Raw genomic sequence first — 11,611 nt, forward strand, 5'->3', positions numbered from 1 at the left:
GTTTCAATTTTTTTTAATTCTTTTTATTCTATTATTATTATTATTTTTTAAACTTCAATTTCCATTTTTCTATTATCATTATAATTTTTTTTGTTTGTTTTAAAATTTTTATTTTTTCGTTTTTTCTTTCTTTCTTTTCACTTTCTTTTCTTTTGTCTTTTCATTTCTTTTCAATTTTCTTATTCCCCCTCTCTTGAATTCCACCTGCCTACACTCACTCTATTTAGTCACTTCTTCCCTTCCCTTCTAATACCTCTCCTCCCAAGCATCAAATAAATTTATAAGAGTAAACAGTAACTCAGCAGTCAAACAGAACAAGAAGTATCATGAGCATAAAAAAGCAAGGAAGAAAAGGAGTACAAACAATGAAAGACAGCCTAAATATTCAGGAGGACCTGGAGTCATCAGAAAAATGGCCATATAAAGAACTCAAGGAACACCTTAGACAGATGGAAAGGAACCTTAAAGAGCACATTGAAAATGAATTACATAAACAGATAAAAGAAGAGTTAAGCATATTTATCAGGAGATAGAGATTATAAAAAAAATCAAACAATAATTCTAGAAATGAAGGAAACGATAAACAAAATTAAAAACTCAATCGAGAGTATCACTAACAGAGTGGAGCAAGTAGAAGCCAGAATGTCAGATAATGAAGACAAAATATATCATCTTGAAAAGAGTCTAGCCAACTCAGATAGACTGGTAAAAAATCACGAGAAAAACATCCAAGAGATTTGGGATAATTTAAAAAAATCAAACTTATGAGTCATCAGGATAGAGGAAGGCACAGAGATTCATGCCAAGGGAATGAGTAACTTGCTGAAGGAAATAATTACAGAAAACTTCCCAGAAATAAAAAAGGAAACAGATATACAAATTGTAGATGCATACAGGACACCGAGCACACAAAATCACAGTAGACCAATGCCAAGACACATTGTTATGAAGCTATCCAATATACAGAACAAAGAGAAAATATTAAAAGCTACAAGAGAAAAGAGGCAGATTACATTTAGGGGTAAACCAATAAGGTTGACAACGGATTTTTCATCACAGACGCTGAAAGCGAGAAGATCCTGGAACAACGTATTTCAAACACTGAAAGACAATGGATGCCAACCAAGAATTCTGTATCCAGCAAAATTAAGCTTCAGGTATGACAACAAAATAAAAATCTTTCATGACAAACAAAAGCTAAAAGAATTTTTAGCCAGAAAACCAGCATTGCAAAGCGTCTTGAGCAAAACTCTACACGAGGAAGAAATGGAAAACGATAACCAAAACCATCAGCGGGAAGTGCCTTGGTAAAGACAGAGGATGGGGGGAAAGCTAATCATGGAGAAACAATCTAAATTAGGGGGAAAAAAAAGAGATAAATAATCAAACATGGCAGGAAGTACAAACAATATATCAATAGTAACTCTAAACGTTAATGGCTTAAACTCTCCAATAAAGCAACATAGGCTGGTAACATGGATTAAAAAAAACAAATCCAACAATATGCTGCCTCCAGGAGACACATCTGATTGGAAAAGACATACACAGGCTCAAGGTAAAAGGTTGGGAAAAAATATACCGCGCACACGCTCCTCGTAAGCAAGCAGGGGTGGCCATTCTCATATCGAATAAAATTGACTTCAAGACTAAGTTAATCAAAAGGGATAAGGAAGGACATTATATACTGTTAAAAGGAACCATTGACCAACAAGACATAACAATTATCCATATTTATGCACCAAAAAATGGCGCTGCGACGTTCATAAAACAAACTCTCCTCAAGTTCAAGAATTGAATAGACCACAACACAATAAGCATGGGTGACTTCAACACACCTCTCTCACCATTGGACAGATCCTCCAAGCAAAAGTTGAATAAAGAAACTATTGACCTCAATATCACAATCAATAACCTAGACTTAACTGACATATATAGAATATATCAACCATCATCAAGTGGATATACTTTTTTCTCAGCAGCACATGGAACCTTCTCAAAAATAGACCATATATTATACCATAGGGCAACCCTCAGTAAATATAAAGGGGTTGAGATAATACCATGCACTTTATCAGATCATAATGGAATGAAACTGGAAATCAATGATAAAAGAAGGAAGGAAAAATCCTACATCACATGGACAATGAACAATACGTTACTGAATGATCAATGGGTTACAGAAGACATAAAGGAGGAAATCAAAAAATTCTTAGAGATAAATGAAAATACACACACAACATATCGGAATCTATGGGACACAATGAAAGCAGTTTTGAGAGGGAAATTCATCTCCTGGAGGTCATTCCTCAAAAAAAGGAAAACCAACAAATAAATGAGCTCACACTTCATCTCAAAGCCCTAGAAAAGGAAGAGCAAAACAATAGCAAATGTAGCAGAAGGCAAGAATTAATTAAAATCAGAGCAGAAATCAATGAAATTGAAACAAAAGAAACTATTGAAAAAATTAACAAAACTAAAAGTTGGTTCTTTGAAAAAATAAATAAGATCGACAGACCCCTAGGCATACTAACGAAGAGAAGAAGAGAGAGAACTCAAATTACTAACATACGGGATGAAAAAGGCAATATTACAACAGACGCTTCAGAAATACAGAAAACAATTAGAAATTATTTTGAAAACCTATATTCCAATAAAATAGAAGATAGTGAAGACATCGATAAATTCCTTAAGTCATATGATTTGCCCAGACTGAGTCAGGAGGAAACTCACAACTTAAACAGACCAATATCAAGAGATGAAATAGAAGAAGCAATCAAAAGACTTCCAACCAAGAAAAGCCCAGGACCGGATGGGTATACAGCGGAGTTCTACAAAACCTTTAAAGAAGAATTAATACCAATACATTTCAAGTTATTTCAGGAAATAGAAAAAGAGGGAGCTCTTCCAAATTCATTCTATGAGGCCAACATCACCCTGATTCCGAAACCAGACAAAGACACCTCAAAGAAAGAAAACTACAGACCAATATCTCTAATGAACCTAGATGCAAAAATCCTCAATAAAATTCTGGCGAATCGAATACAAAAACACATCAAAAATATTGTGCACAATGATCAAGTAGGATTCATCATTCATCCCTGGGATGCAAGGATAGTTCAACATACGGAAATCAATAAATGTTATTCACCACATCAATAGACTTAAAGATAAGAACCATATGATCATCTCGATAGACGCAGAGAAAGGAGCTAGATATCAAATCAGAGACTCTCCGTCTGATAGAAGAAAAAGTTGGCTCCGGTCTACAGATTGTGGGGACGGGCTCAAAATTCCTTAACAGGACACCCATAGCACAAGAGTTAATAACAAGAATCAACAAATGGGACTTTCTTAAACTGAAAAGTTTTTTCTCAGCAAGAGAAACAATAAGAGAGGTAAATAGGGAGCCCACATCATGGGAACAAATTTTTACTCCTCACACTTCAGATAGAGCCCTAATATCCAGAGTATACAAAGAACTCAAAAAATTAGACAATAAGAAAACAAGCAACCCAATCAACAAATGGGCCAAGGACATGAACAAACACTTCACAGAGGAGGACATACAATCAATCAACAAGTACATGAAAAAATGCTCACCATCTCTAGCAGTCAAGGAAATGCAAATCAAAACCACCCTAAGATACCACCTCACCCCAGTAAGATTGGCAGCCATGACGAAGTCAAACAACAACGAGTGCTGGCGAGGATGTGGGGAAAAGGGTACTCTTGTACACTGCTGGTGGGACTGCAAACGGGTGCGGCCAATTTGGAAAGCAGTATGGATATTCCTGGGAAAGCTGGGAATGGAACCACCATTTGACCCAGCTATTGCCCTTCTTGGACTATTTCCTGAAAACCTTAAAAGAGCACACTACAGGGATACTGCCACATCGATGTTCGTAGCAGCACAATTCATAATTGCTAGACTGTGGAATCAACCCAGATGCCCTTCAATAGATGAATGGATAAAAAAATGTGGCATTTATACACCATGGAGTATTACGCAGCACTAAAATATGACAAAATCACGGAATTTGCAGGGAAATGGATGGCACTAGAGCAGATTATGCTTAGTGAAGCTAGCCAATCCCTAAAAAACAAATACCAAATGTCTTCTTTGATATAATGAGAGCAACTAAGAACAGAACAGGGAGGAAGAGCAGGAAGAAAAGTTTAACATTAAACAGAGACATGAGGCGGGAGGGAAAGGGAGAAAAAAAGGGAAATCTCATGGAAATGGAGGGAGACCCTCATTGTTATACAAAATTATATATAAGAGGTTATGAGGGGAATGGGATAACAAACATGGAGGGAAATGAATTACAGTAGATGGGGTAGAGAGAGAAGATGGGAGGGGAGGGGAGGGGGGATAGTAGAGGATAGGAAAGGTAGCAGAATACAACAGTCACTAATATGGCAGTATGTAAAAATGTGATGTGTAACCGATGTGATTCTGCAATCTGTATTTGGGGTAAAAATGGGAGTTCATAACCCACTTGATTCTAATGTATGAAATATGATTTGTCAAGAGCTTTGTAATGTTGTGAACAACCAATTAAAAAAATAAATAAATAAATAAATAAATAGGGAAGAGGGGTAGGAGGGAAAGGGAAATATTGAAATATTGAATATAACTTTCTGATAATTCTCAACCCAGCCACTAACTCGGATTTATTCCTGGACATGGGGTTCCATGGTATTATAGAAAGAGAAAATAGCCAAATATTTCACATCTTCGTCAAACCAAATTGTTCTAGTACAATTTTCCTATCAATGACATTAAATAATTATACAAACTTGTAATAGAACTCTTTAAAATATCCTTGGTTTATTCTCAAGTCACTAAGAAATTGAGTCCATTTCAATGGAGTATGCTTTTGACTATATTCCATAACAGTTGGTGAATCAATGAATAAAGGGAGTGGATTTTTATCAGTTAATTAGTGAGAGTACATAAAATTTCCTTTATTGAAGATAAACATTTGTCTACATAAATTTCTTTCCCTAGTTCATTGTGTTCATCTGTCTTATTTTAAATAGAATTATTTTTAAATGAGATTTTCAACTAGTACCAGTTAGTGTGTTCTGATAACTAATTTAGTGAGTCAGAACAAGCATATTTTAAGTTAAGATGAAGTAGAAAATGATGAAATAAGAGTAGAATAGAAAGCAATATCCATGTTCTTAGCCAAAGTAAGGGAATCATCTATAATTTTTTTTTCATTTAGTGAAATTTATGTATATGCATGCATGTGGAAATCCATAATATATTTCTTACTCTTAGTCATGTGCAGATTGTGTAACATAATATTTTGGTTTTTTTATTGATTAAAAAAATAAATATATGACAGTGGAATGCATTACAATTCTTATTACTCATGTGCTTGTAGTTTACAACAGCTATAGGTTCAAATGCTAGTTCTGCAATTGCCTAACTGTGACTACAGTTGTGTTTTTCAAACAATTGATTGTGACTCTTATACTTGGGGAAATCAGTGCAGTGATTCAAAATAAACTAAGAAAATAAAAGGCCATAGAAGAAGACAGAATATAAAATATCAGATTTCCTTGCATGCAGCAAAAGTTAACTGACATTCTAGAACTTTTGTTTCATATAGATGTACATTCATATTGGATAGTTATAACATGTATTTTATACTCTGCATCACAACTAAAATGTTGAAAAACTGAAAAACTAATGATTAGAACTATTCATTTACCCCCTCAGAGGTTCAGATATCCTTTGTATAAAATAGCAGTAAACAATATGCAAGTGCCTCCCATGTCAAGCAGTTTTGTAGAATAATTATGTAATCCTCACAAAAGTAGAAAATATACACATTTTACATGAGTTCTATAATTCCCCAGTGCTAAAATCAAAAATTGATGTACTCAAGATGGAAACCCATGTTGTCGGGCTGGGATTGTAGCTCAGTGGTAGAGTGCTTGCCTCCTTCGTGTGAGGCCCTGGGTTCAATCCTCAGCACCACATAAAAATAAATATATGAAAATAAATATATAAAAAATATAATCCTTTAAAAAAAAAGAAACCTATGTTGTCTACTTAAATGGAGGACATGATTAACAAAACTAATCAAATTACATTTTTACAAATATATGAATATGCCACAATAAAACCACCATCCTGCATAATTAACGTGCAACAGTTGTTTTATAAAATGCATAAAAGATATGAAAAGTGTAAGATACCATGCAAGTGTAGATATTATTTAGGTAAGAAAAGTACAAATATAATTTGAGTTCAAGAATAAAGTTAACATGATTTAACTATAAGAATAATTTTGGTACTTATATACTTCATTAAGAAAGAAATCAATGTGCTGCATGTGATTATAATTTTAGTAAATCTTTGTTTATTTCCTTGGTCAAACTACAACTTACTGATAATATTATTTCAATTAGTTGAGAAATTTTGCATGTATCTAAAATTTTCATTATACTCTCCTCCTTCTAAACTAGTCTCCATAATTCCCAGCATTCCTTGGCTTTTAAATTATATGTGATCTTTTAAAAAAATCATCTTTATTTTATATATTACAGGCAAATATTAAAAATGAAATTTTAATGAGTAGCAAATCTTTTTTAACTTAATTTAATTCTTTTTAGTTATACATGAAAGTAGAATTCATTTTGATGTAATTATACAAGCATGGAATATATCTTATTCTAATTGGGATCCAAGTCTTATGAATGTACATGATTTTGAGGTTCACTATGGTGTATTCATATATGCATATAGAAAAATTATTTCAGATTCATTTCACTATCTTTCCTTTTCAAAATTTGTTCTTTTTAGATCTACATGACAGTGGATTGAATTTTGACATATTATACACACATGGAGAATAACTTATTATAATTAGAATCCCATTCTTGTGATGTTACAACATGTAGAGTTTCACTGGTATTATATTCATATATGAACATAGGAAAATTATGTTTGATTCATTATACTGTCATTCCTATTCCTATCTCCACTCTCTTCCATTCATTCCCCTTTGTGTAATACACTGAATGTCTATTCTTCCGCTCTCTCCTGAATCTTGACATATAACTACACTTTCATTTTGAAGTCATAGAATAAACTAATTGAAAAATATTATAACTTAATATTATAATTATAAATAATATAATTTAATATTATAATAAATTTTTAGAGTATTATTTAATCATAAAATGATATATGATTGATCTTTTATCAAAAATTATTCTGACAAGTAATTTTGATATATATTTTTAAATTATCTGTATTTATCTTATTCAAACTCAAAGGTACATGTCAAAAGTGAAAAATAAAATCATTTTGATTCCTAAACTGATTTATAGTAATAAGAAACCACAGTGGACTCAGAGGTTGATATTTAATAACACATTTTACATTTAGACAAATATGTCTGAAAATAGGAATTGATACCAATTTCTCTAGGATGAGCAAAAACATAAGGAAATATTAAAAATATTTTATGCTCCCCTAAGAAGGATAAAAAATATAATTTTGGAATCACAAATATTAAAACAATAAAATTATTTATACAGTGAGTTTTCTTTTAAGTAGTTGATCATTTCAGTTTCTTGTCCTGCAATTGTTTAAACACATAGTCATAGGTTCTTTTTAAAAAAATATATTTATTTTTTAGGTGCAGATGGACACAACCCAATATCTTTATTTTTATGTGGTGCTGAGGATCAAACACAGGTCCCACCAGTGCTAGGCGAGCGCTCTACCGCTGAGCCACAATCCCAGCCCAGTCATGGCTTCTTAACAGCTTTCCTCAGGTTGTTAAATAAACTTGCCATATTCCTTATCATTTTTTTCCAGGAAGTTCCGGGGGTTCCGAGAGTGAGTGCACAGCCCGATGGTGTTCCGGGAGACCCGGGGAATTCCAGTTGGTGTGGTGTGCCGAGAGAAGCCGGTGGGGGAGTGTGCGTGGAGTGCTGTTGGAGTTCAGGCAATAAAGTTTCCTGTTTGAACATACAAGTGCTTTGTGGCGGCTCAGTGATTTGTGCCCAGCCAGACTGGCAGAATATGAAGGTGAGGATAAATAATCTATAACTATTATAAAATCCTGGGATTAAATTTATGAATAGAAGTCTGAGAATCTTGGATTTTTATCCCAGAACAGAATCAGAACTAGTAAAAGGTTTATTTGGAACAGGGTTCTGAAATCTGGAGATTGTTTGGAGAATTTTCAGTAAAGCTTTTGGGTAAAAGATTAAGGTATGCTAGTGGTATTGAGTCCAGAAATGCTAGATGCACTGCTTTTTACAGGACAGCTCTTCACTCTGCAGAACTGGTCCACATCATGCACAATTTTAGAATATTGGGATTACCATACATGAAAATGAAAACTAGACAATAATTTGAAAACAGAGCCCATCTCTTTTTGCATACAATTTTCTTGAATGTTTTAATACACCTAATTTTCTTTGAATCTCCACTATATAAAGAAGGCTGTACATTTGTTTTAAGTTTTATCAAGCTGTCTGCTATTTCAGATAATTCCATCAGTCATAGTAATACTGCTCACATATTGCCAATACCACATTCCCTTTTAAGTTTACAATTGTTTAAATGTTGCATTTATGGTAATTTCATGTATAGGTGAAAGAATATAACTGGTTCATTATATCTTTTGGTATAATCAAGCCTGAGCATCAACATATGAAAACATGTTATTTCATACTGTAAATTACTTTTTTCTTATTTACTATTAGTATGAGAGTTTTGAGGGTTTTTTTTGTTGTTGTTTATAAACAATTCTAACATTGAATTGCAGATAGAACTGGCCCCATTATAAAATGTTTTCCCCCAGAAAAGATTGTATTGAATCTGATAAAGCTGAGAAACATTGTGAAAAAATTATCTCAGACCAGTTGAGACCAGAACTGTTTTACAAGATGAATTTCATAACTTTCTTCTATGGAGGAATTTGAATTCTCTATAAAATGCTTGAACAGTTTTCTGTCACCTCAAAATGAAGCTAAGAACTTCTGGGATTTCAGATTAACTAACCGGCTGGCTAATGTAAATGTTTGTTTTTCTCATATAAATCCAGTAGTTAGAGCACCTCAACAAGGGGCAATTTTGTCCATCAAGTTAAATCTGAAAATATATAGAAATATTTTTTGTTGTCACATTTCAAAGTGTTACTGGCACTTAAGAGACTAGACCTGCTTGTAAACTTAGCACAAAAACAGAATATCCTCCCAAAACAAAGAATTACTCAGATCCAAATGTCAAAGTGCCAAAACTGAACAATTCTCCTTTATCCTCTTTTTCTTTAAAATGTTCACCCCAAAAGGGATTTTTTTATGGCAGGGATTGAAGTCAGGGGTGCTTAACCACTGAGCTACATCACCAGCCTTCCCCAAAAAAGAAATTTTTGAAATGATCTACTCTAAGATCTCTTCCCTTAATGCAAGCCAAATAAATTTGACATGCACTTAAACATGATTTAGTTGAACAAAAACTTATTTTCTCAAAGTATTTAAAATAACTAGACCTAAGAAAGGTAAATAAGAACATGATATGAAAGAGGTTGTACAATTGTAATGTTTCCAAATATTCCTATGGTCTCATTTATTTTATTTTCAGGATAAATAGGGAATTGTTTTTTCAAATATTTGTTGTTATTGCTAGAATTATCAAAAAGTTAGTAAAAAAGAAATTATACTAATCTAGGAAAGAGAAAATAAAGCATGGGAAGTGATGGAAATCAAGAAATACAATTTAGAAGATACTGAGGAAGAAAAATTGTGTACATTTTTAATCAAGTGTACATGGGAAGATTTGAAAACAAATGCCACAATTTCACATTTTCTGTTGATAAAAACAATGCTAAAAAATAGCATTATTACACCATATTTTGATTAAATTTAAGTGATGATTAGTTATCAAAAGAATGTATAAAATAATGCATTTCCCCATATTTTAAATATCTAGGCTAAAATCTCATCCTTGGTGCCAACTAAGATCAAATTTCTGTGTAAAGATTTTTTTTGGAGGGTGGTGGAGGTAGACTAGCATTACACAAATCAACTGAAGTGTGAAGATATAAAGAAAGAAAAACACAGTAGACTTTTGTTGGAGTTATGAAAATATGCCTATGCTGCTCAGTTATAAAAGAAAACAAAGTTGGTCAAGTCTAAAAATAAAAAGAGGACAGCAAAGTATAAATTGGGAAATTGCTTAGACACTTATATGAGAAGAAAATTACCTTCTTAGAACTACTTCCACTTTAGCTTACTCAGACATATAAGTATTCTCTTTAATCGCAAATGAACATGGTATAATAGTTCCCAAGCTGCACACTAAATTTATTTTGAATCTTCAATGATTTCATATGGCACTAATAGTGTGCAGTTAGCATTTATGTTAACATTTACTGGACCATAAGCCTGGTGTTTTTCAATAGTGAGAGACAAATAATGTAGTTCAAATAATAAATATTCTTAATACACAGAGAGTGCATGCACATACACACAAATATGTTATAATAGCCTTAATTCTTCCTTGGTCATTGTGAAGTGTATTCTAATATCAGTTTTAAAGTAGCACAGGGGATATATACAAATATTGAAATTTTCTAGGGCTTCCAATTTAGAACTTTCATGCCAGATAATGTAATTTGTTTCCTTCTTAGAGTCCATACCAAATTTATTTTGAATCTTTATACAGAGAATCATGATACCTTAATCCAGGCAATTTCACCATTTAATTTCAGGGTAGTTTAGAAGCAGATATTTTAGCAAGCTAAAGTAGATACAGAAATGATTATTGAATGTAATGAATGATCCTGAATTCAATTCTGGTTTGCAACATGATTGCTATTTTAATATAAGGGAAATTTGTATGATTTGAACAAGGACTGAGCATTTGATAATAATCAATAATTTTATCATTACTGTAGTTGTTTTAACTATATACTACATTAAAAATAGCATATGCAATAGATACTGTGGTACTTCACATAGGTGGTATTCTCTGAGTCAAGACATCTTTTCCCCAGCTATTAGGAACATTGGGTGACAATTCAAGTATGTAATTCACTGGGAATTGTACTCAGTTGCAGCGAAATGCCATGTTGTGTTCAAGATTGGACACCCTCTCAGGAAACATCCCTTGTCCAATTACTAGTTAATATGGTAGTAAAAATGTCTTGGCATCCATTCTTCAATTTATGACAATACTGAAGGTCCATCTAGCTCCAGAGGTATAGGATGGACACTTTAGTTGCAGTGATAATATGTGTCACTTTGTCTCTTTAACCAGTCTTTTCTTCTCCATTTTCTCACAGAAACATTGTCCCAAAAAGGCCTTATAATCTTAAATACCTTATAATGTCTCAAGAAATCTTCTATCCATAATTATCCTTATGAGATTCTATTTCCTAAGAACAATTTCAAAGACAAATCATACCAGGCGTGGTCCTTGGAATCAAAGAAAGATTTGTGGGATATATTATTTGCTGTCCATCAGGTAAAAACTACTCAAACACTATTTATAGGTAGAATATAGTTCTCTCTTGACACACTGACTGGATGTTATGATTGTATACAATTGTTTAAATTTTAATTATATACATGC

The sequence above is a fragment of the Spermophilus citellus genome (genome assembly GCF_964194105.1).
Source record: "Spermophilus citellus genome assembly, chromosome: X".
NCBI classification, from domain to species: Eukaryota; Metazoa; Chordata; class Mammalia; order Rodentia; family Sciuridae; genus Spermophilus; species Spermophilus citellus.